At 30.1% G+C, this 10,407-nt stretch overlaps 1 protein-coding gene across 2 annotated transcripts in view; it reads left to right on the top strand.

Annotated features, from left to right (window-relative positions):
* The first annotated feature begins 5,727 nt into the window (after nt 1-5,727).
* The window catches only part of LOC111427554 (vasoactive intestinal polypeptide receptor 2-like), a 30,604-nt gene continuing 25,924 nt past the window's right edge, over nt 5,728-10,407 (top strand). Inside the window, exon 1 of one of the 2 annotated variants that reach the window (XM_071194123.1) lies at nt 5,728-5,877. The gene's annotated coding sequence lies outside the window, so the exon portion shown is untranslated. Of the gene's footprint in view, nt 5,883-10,407 lie in introns of both variants that reach the window. The other variant, XM_023062756.2, reaches the window with a different exon arrangement.

Raw genomic sequence — 10,407 nt, 5'->3', positions numbered from 1 at the left:
TGTAAATTTAATGTTTAAATAAAATTTAAATGATTTATGTTGAATATAAAGGCATTGTTGTTACTTCTTTGTTTACAAATGCTTTTATTTTAGAAAAGTTTGGTGCAAAACTCGGTCAGCTCCATATTTTATATTTTCCATTGGGCATTAAATGAGGTTTGCTAAAAAAAAATTAGGATTACAGAGAAAAATTACAGCGAAATTGCCAAAATATTTATTTATTTAAATAAAATATATAAAATAAAGAAGATTAAATCTTGCTTTTAAATTAATTTTTTTGTTGTTTCACATCCTGTTATTTGTAATTTGTATATATTCCTCCTTGTACATGTATTAAAATAAATTGGAAATGTGTCACTTACAGTATGTACAACGTGACAGTACCAGCTCAATTTAAATTGCAAATTATTTATCTTTATTCATCATACATACATACTGTTGTGAATCTCCATGATATTTGCTCCCAGTCTCAGTGAAATCTGTCAATTTTTGGGAATTATGTACTAAATTGCAGTCTCTAACAAGCTAAATCTCACCATCCCCATCTAATCTAACTTAATAAGCTATAACAATTCCTAAAGATTTTTTATATTCTGTTTACTACTTTTTAAATGTTCTGTTGATTCACTTAATTATTTTTTGAGTTTGATATCGATTTATCCTCTTCAAATATATTACGCCACAAATGCGATTTTGAGAGCGATACGAGGTACAATTTTTACTGTTTAAGGACGATGTGTGGGTCCATTGGGGACAATTTTTGATATCGATCGGCGAAATAAATGCTTTCAAAGCTATACTACTTCCATTTTATCACCCCATTGTACACACTCGTGAAGATTAACGTGTTTAAATTTAAATTATAACAAATATAGTGTAACAAATAATTTTAATTTAGATAATCATGGTTAAATACACGATTATCACCATAAAAACGAAAATGTAAATGATTTATTATGGTTACTAGAATTCGTTACGATAACTGGTTGAAAATGTAATGATAACATTGTTGAGATCTTCAATTTAATCTTCGTTTCAATTAAACGGAGGTTAATTAAGACTGAAATTAAGATAGTAAGGAACGATGTTTGATTTTAATGATAAATGTTTGAATTATTATTTCAAATTAGTCCTTTGATGTAACACGATAGTGCAAACTAAAGTTCATTCTTAATGCTGCCAAGAACATTTATTCTCAAAGAAGACGAGAGCGAAGCTCGGTTCTAATTAATCTGATTAAAACGAATCCTGTGTCTATTTTATTACTCAATTAAGTAACGCTAAGTATTTCGAGCTCAAATAGGATGAAATCTTGCAAGCAAATCGAGAAATTGATGCATTTCTATAGAATAATCTTTCAACAGAAGTACTTAAAAAATTGAATCTGAGAATTCTGAGTATAATAAAATGGTTTTATGGTTATATTTTATATTTATTGCTGAAATACTGCAGAATTCGACTCCTCTTGATTATTGATTTTCCTCAATTTCCGATATACTTTTATGTTAATATTTTCAGAGTTAAAACAGTTTAATTGAAATAATATAGTAACAATTAGATACAATACAAATAATATTTAAGCCATATGTGATTAAAATTATTTTACATTTTTGGTTTATATTATTTAAAAACAGTTTCCAAGTAAAACTAATGAAAAATGAGGTTATTTGAGATTATTAAGTCCCTTATCGTTGAAGTACTGGTCGTTATGGGATGTCAAGAGTTTTTGAGTTAAACCCTATCATAAGCTTTACGTGCTTTGTTCGTTACATGTCGTATTAAATTTCCAAGTTTTCTAATTTCCAAATAGATACTATGTGTCAAAATCATGTGCTAAGTTCAGTATTAATATTTAAATAAGAAAACGGATATTTGAAAGGCATTTTTGATTATATAGAGTGCTCCTTATTTATATACAACCTGATTCAGAGTAAGCGCCTTATTTTTTTTAGCCACACTATGGGTACTACTTTCAAAATATTTGGTAGTAATATATTTTGGGTCATTCTCTACACGATGGTGATGCCACATTTTCAATTGGAAGAATTATTTCAAAATGGCGGCTGTCAACTTTTTTTTTTTAAATGGAATGCCAAAATTTTTTTTTTATTATTGAGGTCCTAAAAACATTCTTTATACGATAGTATTTTGTTTTTCTTAAAAATTCATTTCTTTCCCCATCAAAAAGCACACATTTTAATCTAGTAGCGCATGAATGTTTTACACTCGATGTTATTTTTGTCCAAATATCAAGTAGCGCTAGACACAAAAGAAACAATTAAACTTTATTTTGTAATAAACATCTACTTATTTATTTATTTTGACAAAAATAACATCGAGTGTAAAACATTCATGCGCTACTATACTCTGTTTTTAAACCAGGAGGAGTAAACGCGAAAGTCAGATTTACACTAGGAAAAATCACCAGAAAATATCACTAGATATTTTGGCGGTAAATTTAAATTAATAATTGTTATTATTTATTTATTTACTTATTATTGTATTTATTTTCGTTTGTTATCGTCAACACTAAACATACAAATTAACATTGAAGTTATGAGTGTATTTATTTCAAAATATAATAAAGAAGGGTTTAAGAACACAAAATTTACAATAATGACACGAAACTGTCGAATTGTCAATAACCTAACCTTCAAATTCAAAATTCAAAATTGCCTGTGTGTGAACCTTCCTCGCATTCAACCAATCACGTGCAAGGTCAATCTGGTGACAAATTTAAAATACTCCTCCTGGTTTAAAAACAGAGTATACCGTATGTTCTCGAATCTAATCCGCACCCTTTTACAAATTTTATATGCTCTAAAATCAAGTGCGGATTACAATCGAGTGCGGATTACAATCGAGTGCGGATTAGATTCGCAGTATAGTTGCAATTTGGAAAATAGTAAAATAAAATCGCATTATAACAATAACACTTTATTAAGGGTTTTAGAGCGATATTTACATTTTTATGTATCATTTTCTGCCCATATTACGTCGTCTTCGGATCTGTCCAAAGCATTGGTTATACAAAACTTCTTAAATGATGTTATAATATTGTTTTCAGGGATCGTTTTCCATGTGTGTTTCTGGTCTACGACTCTATACTTGTCTTAACCATTCCATCATCAGCTTTTCCATTATTCATCCTTTTTGTTGTGCCCTAACTAAGACGTCATTCGGGAAGTCTTTCGGATTTCAGAATGGTTTCTTTTTCTCAATATTGATAATGACAGAATTTTTTCCCTATCACTTGTTACTGCTAGCATACTAATGTTATGCACAATTTTTGCAACCACTCGTTTCGAAGGAAATTGGGAGGCATATCCAGATATACTGCCATTTCGTCGGCATTCATAGTTTGAGACAAATTGAAATTTTTTTGAAAATCATTAGGGGCTTTTGGGAAATTGTAGTTTGTCCAACCTTTGCTAGTATTAAAAATTTTTTAGTCTCTTCTTCCGCTTTTCTTAAGAGAACCAGAAAACTGCCTCGTCAATTTCATGAAATCGTCTCTTCTTTGACTCTGTAAATTTTTTGCACGATGCCTCACAGTTTGCAATAAATGCCTTGTCTTTCCGCAACAGCCGCAACGTTACTCACATTAACGGCAAAAATTGTACCACCTTTTCGATTTCTTTCTTTTAACGCTAACTTAATAACATCTCTTTAAACTTCGCTGTATAGAAGAACCTCTTCGATTTTTGCTACTTTTTTTCCATAATTACGCTGTTATATGTATAATTAATCACACACCACATAACTATTTATTTTTAAAATTATATTTATTTTCCATTTTTTTCTGGCTTTGTAAATTTAAAGTTTAGTCTAATAAAAACTCGGCGTAAACAAGGTTTCTTTAGGTGCATTAGTCAACGGAGAAAATATATATTTATGGTTAACAGCAAGCATCGCATCATTTTGTTGTTGTCGAATTGCTCAGAGGAAGATGCGGATTACATTTGCAAACTAAATTTTTTTACCATTATGCATTTTTAAAACCGGGGTGCGGATTAGATTCGAGTGCGGATAAGATTCGAGAAAATACGGTAATTGCCAAAGAAAACTTCAAGGTATAATTAATGTTTGTAAACAAAACTAACCTTACCTAATATTCCTTCACGCTATAATTGACATTACAAAAGAAAACTTCACGCTATAATTGCCATTACTAATTACCAAAGAAAACTTCATGGTATAATTAATGTTTGTAAACAAAACTAACCTTACCTCACATTCCTTCACGCTATAATTGACATTACAAAAGAAAACTTCACGCTATAATTGCCATTACAAAGGAAAACTTCACGCTATAATTGCCATTACAAATTGACAAAGAATACTTCATGGTATAATTAATGTTTGTAAACAAAACTAACCTTACCTCACATTCCTTCACGCTATAATTGCCATTACAAATTGCCAAAGAATACTTCATGGTATAATTAATGTTTGTAAACAAAACTAACCTTACCTAACATTCAGCGTCTGAAGACACAGGGCTAAACCCGAAACTTAAAAATATACAACTTACCGCTGAATAACAATTAAAACTAGAACTAACACTTGCACTAGAACTATACTCTGTTTTTAAACCAGGAGGAGTAAACGCAAAAGTCAGATTTACACTGGAAAAAATCACCAGAAAATATCACTAGATATTTTGGCGGTAAATTTAAATTAATAATTATTATTTATTTATTTACTTATTATTGTATTTATTTTCGTTTGTTATCGTCAACACTATACATACAAATTAACATTGAAGTTATGAGTATATTTATTTCAAAATATAATAAAAAAGGGTTTAAAAACACAAAATATACAATAATTACACGAAACTGTCGAATTATCAATTACCTAACCTTCAAATTCAAAATCAAAATTCAAAATTGCGTGTGTGTGAACCTTCCTCGCATTCAACCAATCACGTGCAAGGTCAATCTGGTGACAAATTTAAAATACTGGTTTAAAAACAGAGTATAGATTAAAATATTAGGTTTCTTTTGGATGGGGAAAGAAATGAATTTTTAAGAAAAACAAAATATTGTCGTAAAAAGAATGCTTTTAAGATCTCAATAATAAAAAAAAAATTTTGGCATTCCATTTAAAAAAAAAAAGTTGACAGTTGCCATTTTGAAATAATTCGTCCAATTGAAAATATGATATCCCCATCGTGTAGAGAGTGTCCTAAAACATATTACTGCCAAATATTTTGAAAGTAGTACCCATAGTGTGGCTAAAAAAAAATAAGGCGCTTACTCTGAATCAGGCTGTATATAAAAATTGTACCTTCGAACATTTTTATATCACGATGTAATAAAAAGTAAAAGTTGCATATTCAAATGATTAAAATTGTCGAAACATTCTTGCTCTCGCATATTCATTTAAACTATGCCTATTTATCGTAGTTTCTCTCATATATGCTCGGAATGAAGTTGTGGTCTACTTCCGGTAGACTAGAATAGTGGAACCTAAAAAAGTTATAACGAACCAGTTATGTGAGACACCCTGTATGTAAATAAGGTTGTTGTTAAATTTTTCAATTACCAATAATGATTATGATACATAATATTGTAGATGGTTAAAAAAAAATGAGAAAAAAGGGTAGTTTTGGCATATTACCAGGTATTGGACTTGCGTGGTGCAGCTTCCGCCTGTAGAATTGCGTTAAATGAGGACGATTTGGTGCAGAGCGCACAGTTTCGCGCTTCCAACAAACGAGAAACCTGCGGGCCGGTTCGTTTTCTCTACTTTTATACGAGCAATTTGTTGCATTCGTGCTTTATGAAAACGACCTACTGTTACGAACAGTTTTCCTATGTTGACAGTAGTAATAAAGAAAATTGTTGAAAAGGAACGAGCTATTATCTTCAAGTAAGGTAAAAAATAGATCTTTTTTTCAACATCAGCTAAAAAAAATTGGCTTTTTTGAAACTAATTAGTTTAAAATCGATACCTTTTTATTTCATTTTTTTTTTTAATTAGCATATATTTTGCGTTCGTTTTTTTTTTGTGAAAATAGATTTCATTTTAAAAGAGTTATAAGTCTCATTTCGATCTGAAACGCATTTTTATTAGATTAAATAAATACATTTTATTATCAGATTTGCTTTTTAGCATTTAATCTGAGTACATCCAGTCCTTTTCATACTTCTTACACTTTAAATAAAAGTTTACTATTAATCCTTTTTCAAGAGATAAAGAAAATAATGTTTTAAGGTGAAAAATTTCAAATTGAAATAAGAACTTTAAATTTTAAATCATTACTTAAAATGTATATTGGTCAGAGTCCTTTATTATAAGAACTTTGTCACACGCTACTTTTTCAATTCTTTCATCTCGTAAAAGGTAATTTTCTCTGGCGATTTAATAATGTAGCAGTCGGATGCTCTATTAACATTTCTTTGCTCCATGTAATACGTATTACGAATAGCCTTAAATAAAATCAATGTTGCGGTTATCTCAATATACTTTTATTAGTTTTATTTTTAAAACCGGCTCCTCCACCAAAATTAGAATCATGTAAAACAACATACTTCACTTTTACAAAATACTTTGGTGATTCTAATTTAATAATACATTTTTGTGTATATAAAATTTCATTTTGCAAATATTAACGTAGAATGAACTAAAAAATTGTTTCCTATCTCATAAGTTGTTGTTATAACGAACATTTTGTTAGTGTTTCGAAGTTTGTCGCTTCCATGGTCACCGTGACCATTATCCCTTGGGCCGTCATACAATTAAGGTCAGCTTAGTTCTTGACCTCATACCCAAGGGTACTTTTTTCTTGCTAGAACACTGTTTAACTTCATTTTCAGTTTGTGTGCATATGCATACAATTTAAAACTGAAATGGTACAAAAAAAAAGTTTCAAATTAAAAAATATTGTGTAATTTTATTATTAAATATATCAAGTCTAATTAAAATTGTATTAATTACTGCGCTAGTTATATTAAATTTAGTACGCTGGTGTTAATTGGTGTAGGATACGAGTCGCGTGAAGGTTTTCCCCGAAAACTTACCCCCATTTTAAGTTTATCGTAACATGGTTATTAATAAAGTTGTTGTTAACTTCAAAACTATAATATTAATTACATATAATATTAATTTTTTTCACTTGGTGTTGTAACAGAAACTTGATTGTTGAAAAGATTAAAATTAAAAATTAAACGTACAGAATTCTACGAATGTGCTTTTTGTTACGTGATTGAGTTTTGGTAATTGATGTTATCGTGGTCAATTGCAAGTCCGTATTATGCCAAAACATTCATTATCGCCTCATTTAATCGACAAGTCATCAAAATATGCATTACAAAGCCGTAAAAATTAGATTATCCCATTTCTCCCTTTACATCATTCAATGATATTTGTCAATAACGATGTGTTTATATCCTTACCACATTTGTCTAAGTTTACAACACTGTGTGTGAACTTTTGTCCTTCACTGTATGTGGTTCTAGACAATACTATTATTGTGCACAATAATGCTTTCTACGAAACGACTACTAAAATAACTTAACGATGTATCGTTACTGAAGCTGCGAATGAATCTTCCTTATTTGACAGATACAAATTTGAAACGTTAATATGAATAGAATTTCCTGTATGTTGTTAATATAATTTACGAAAGCGTTATCATCATTTTCACCCGTACTAAAGCACTATACTAAATGAAATAAACAACTTATTCTACTTGAATAGTATTGCGTAAATGCTCTCAACAAAATTTTACTCAATTATGATTTATGGCGTGATTATTTAAATAATCTGATTAAATGTATTTCGAGAATAACTTTGCGAAATTTACAAATAAATGTGTAAAGTCGACTCGAAAAGCGGTTTAATCGAGGCGTTTGTCGGCGTCGCATCCGTGCATTGTTGGTATTTTACAGTTTATAAAGCCACTGCTCGTAAAGTATCCTGTTATTGTAACTTTAATACTGCCACAATCTGGTCTACGTTTACGTAACCTACAAAAGTGTAACGCAATTTTATTCCTATTTTTATATTTCTTTTATAATGTAAATTATAAAATTGCGATTATTGTAAAGTAAAAACTATCTAATAAAGAGAGATTATTAAAATCATACATACATAAATTAACTTATAATTTCGATGAAATTGAGCAAACACAGCTGGTGCGTGAAATGAGAAGCGGTATATTGAGCTTTGCATGTAGCTTTGTGTTTTCCGATATGGTGATTGTGCGATGTTTGTTAACATTAGATAAATTGCCGAGGCGTAAACGATAGTTAATAAACTTAAAAAAAATGATTGTATCGGTTGACTTATAAAGTACGATCACAAACGATTTTCGTAAGATCCAATACTTTTTCCAATATCGAGAGGAGATAAACCATTTTAGTATTACCGGTAAACCAATATGTGTTCGAACATGAAAATGGGTTTATTTGAAAGGAATGGTTTGAACTTTTCATTATTTAATTGAAAAACAGGAATTTACCTTTTTATTTCCGACTTTATTAAATTTCTCAGTTTCAACGAGTCTTTAAGTTCTTTAAAATTTCTACGTTCTATTTACATTTCGTTTTGCGATAAGTGAACTTTTAATTAACTGTATTAAAAATTGAAATGAAAATCTAGTTCGGCAACAATTATAAAATATTTTTGATTTAAAATTACTGTTATAAAAATGTAATACTAGGATAATGTGTGTTTCAACCTCATTTTTGTTTTTTCGCTTACTAGGTATACTAATATCACAGCCATAAGCTTTTATGTGATCTCCATGAACAGCTTACCTTACATTTTTTGGTATCTCGAAAGCTTTACAGTAATAACATTCCGGTTATAAAGTAAACATCGTTGTTTAGTACTAAAATTTAAGGATTATTTAAGCAGGTTATTAAATTTTATTGGATATAAAACGTCTTAAATACTTTTTACTTGTTTACGGCCACATGTATCGCAATGAAATGGTTATTTTTGACTTTAGACTTTTTTATTTTGAAAAATATGTTAAAAACAACACGTAAGTGGCGTCATAAATAGTCATTATGATCACGACGAAATTGTTAAAAATGTTTCTAAACCTTCAACATCAAAATATAAAAGTAATAGTAACAATATTTTTTCCCGGAAACGGAATTATTCAGTTACAAGTTCTGCCAAGAGCAAGATCCATCTTTATAGTTAGGAGCATGTGTCCTTTGCTTTTACAAAGTTTCTGTCCTCGAAAACTTATGTGTCTTGCCGAAACCTTATGTGTTATTTACAATTGTATGAATTCAGCTAGTTGAAGGAACCATTTTAGTGGCGATTAATATTCTGCTCTATATTTAACCGAGGTCGCTGACGTCAAGAAGCTACAAAGACGCCTTATGAAGATTATACGCCAACGAGATTTTGGCAAGAGGTGCAAGTAGCTGTTACATAGTGAGACAGAGAAGATGAATTCTTGCTGATTATAAGAGTTTGAAGCAGAGGTCGATTGCGAGCGATGCGCTATAATAAACCGCCTAATGATAAAACTTTACAAAGATACTGCCTCGGCCGCAAGCGACCTCGGCTTGAAGATACAGGATCGCCGCTTTATTACACAAAAAGGTATACCAAGGCAAGGAAGATTTATTCTTATTGAATATGAAGGTTTGTAGCCAAGGTCATTTGCGACCGAGCCTCTACAATGACGCCCCATAAAGAGAAAACGTTAAAGAGACACACTCGGTACCAAGCGAACTTCTTGAATATACAACATCTTGATCTTGTTATACATGTAACTATTGTATACCAAGGCTGGGAAAATAAATCCTTTTGAAATCGATGTCTAAATGTGGGAATGAAATAAAATAATTATTTGTTTTTAAATATCTACTATCTGCGTTGTGATTTTCTGACTGACGTTTTCGTTCTATTTTATGAAATAGATTTAAATCTAATTTTATTGTTTAAAACAACAATGTAAATGCACAATGTTTAATAAATAGAGTGAAACACATTGTCGAACACACTTTTCACGTGTTGGAGTCGGTGTTCGGCAGCAATGACAATATATGGTAGGTAATAAATTATCCCTTTGGTTCCCTTGAACAAAGGAATCTCTCGTATCTCATGGCTTTATAAAAAAATCTGTTACGCAAAAATAAATTGTTAGTGCTAAAAATAGATTTTATAAATATATCGAAGAAAAATCTCTTTTTGATTCTAAATGTTTTTAATATAACGAAATTTATAATGAGTGAAATATACCCAGGTGAAGGTTCAATTGTGAAAGAATATCTTTTAAGTTGATGTTAGAGAATCTACGTAGTAGTATTCAAGGAATGCGCATGGAAAATCTCGAAAAGGTTTAAAATGTCCGTGAATTGTTTGAATGCAGATGATGTTAACGTTGGAAATGTTCCAACTGAAGTGACTCTTCTCTTGTTTTCTTTTCAGGAG

The sequence above is a fragment of the Onthophagus taurus genome, chromosome 2 (genome assembly GCF_036711975.1).
Source record: "Onthophagus taurus isolate NC chromosome 2, IU_Otau_3.0, whole genome shotgun sequence".
NCBI classification, from domain to species: domain Eukaryota; kingdom Metazoa; phylum Arthropoda; class Insecta; order Coleoptera; family Scarabaeidae; genus Onthophagus; species Onthophagus taurus.
This window is presented reverse-complemented; position numbering and strand designations above follow the sequence as displayed.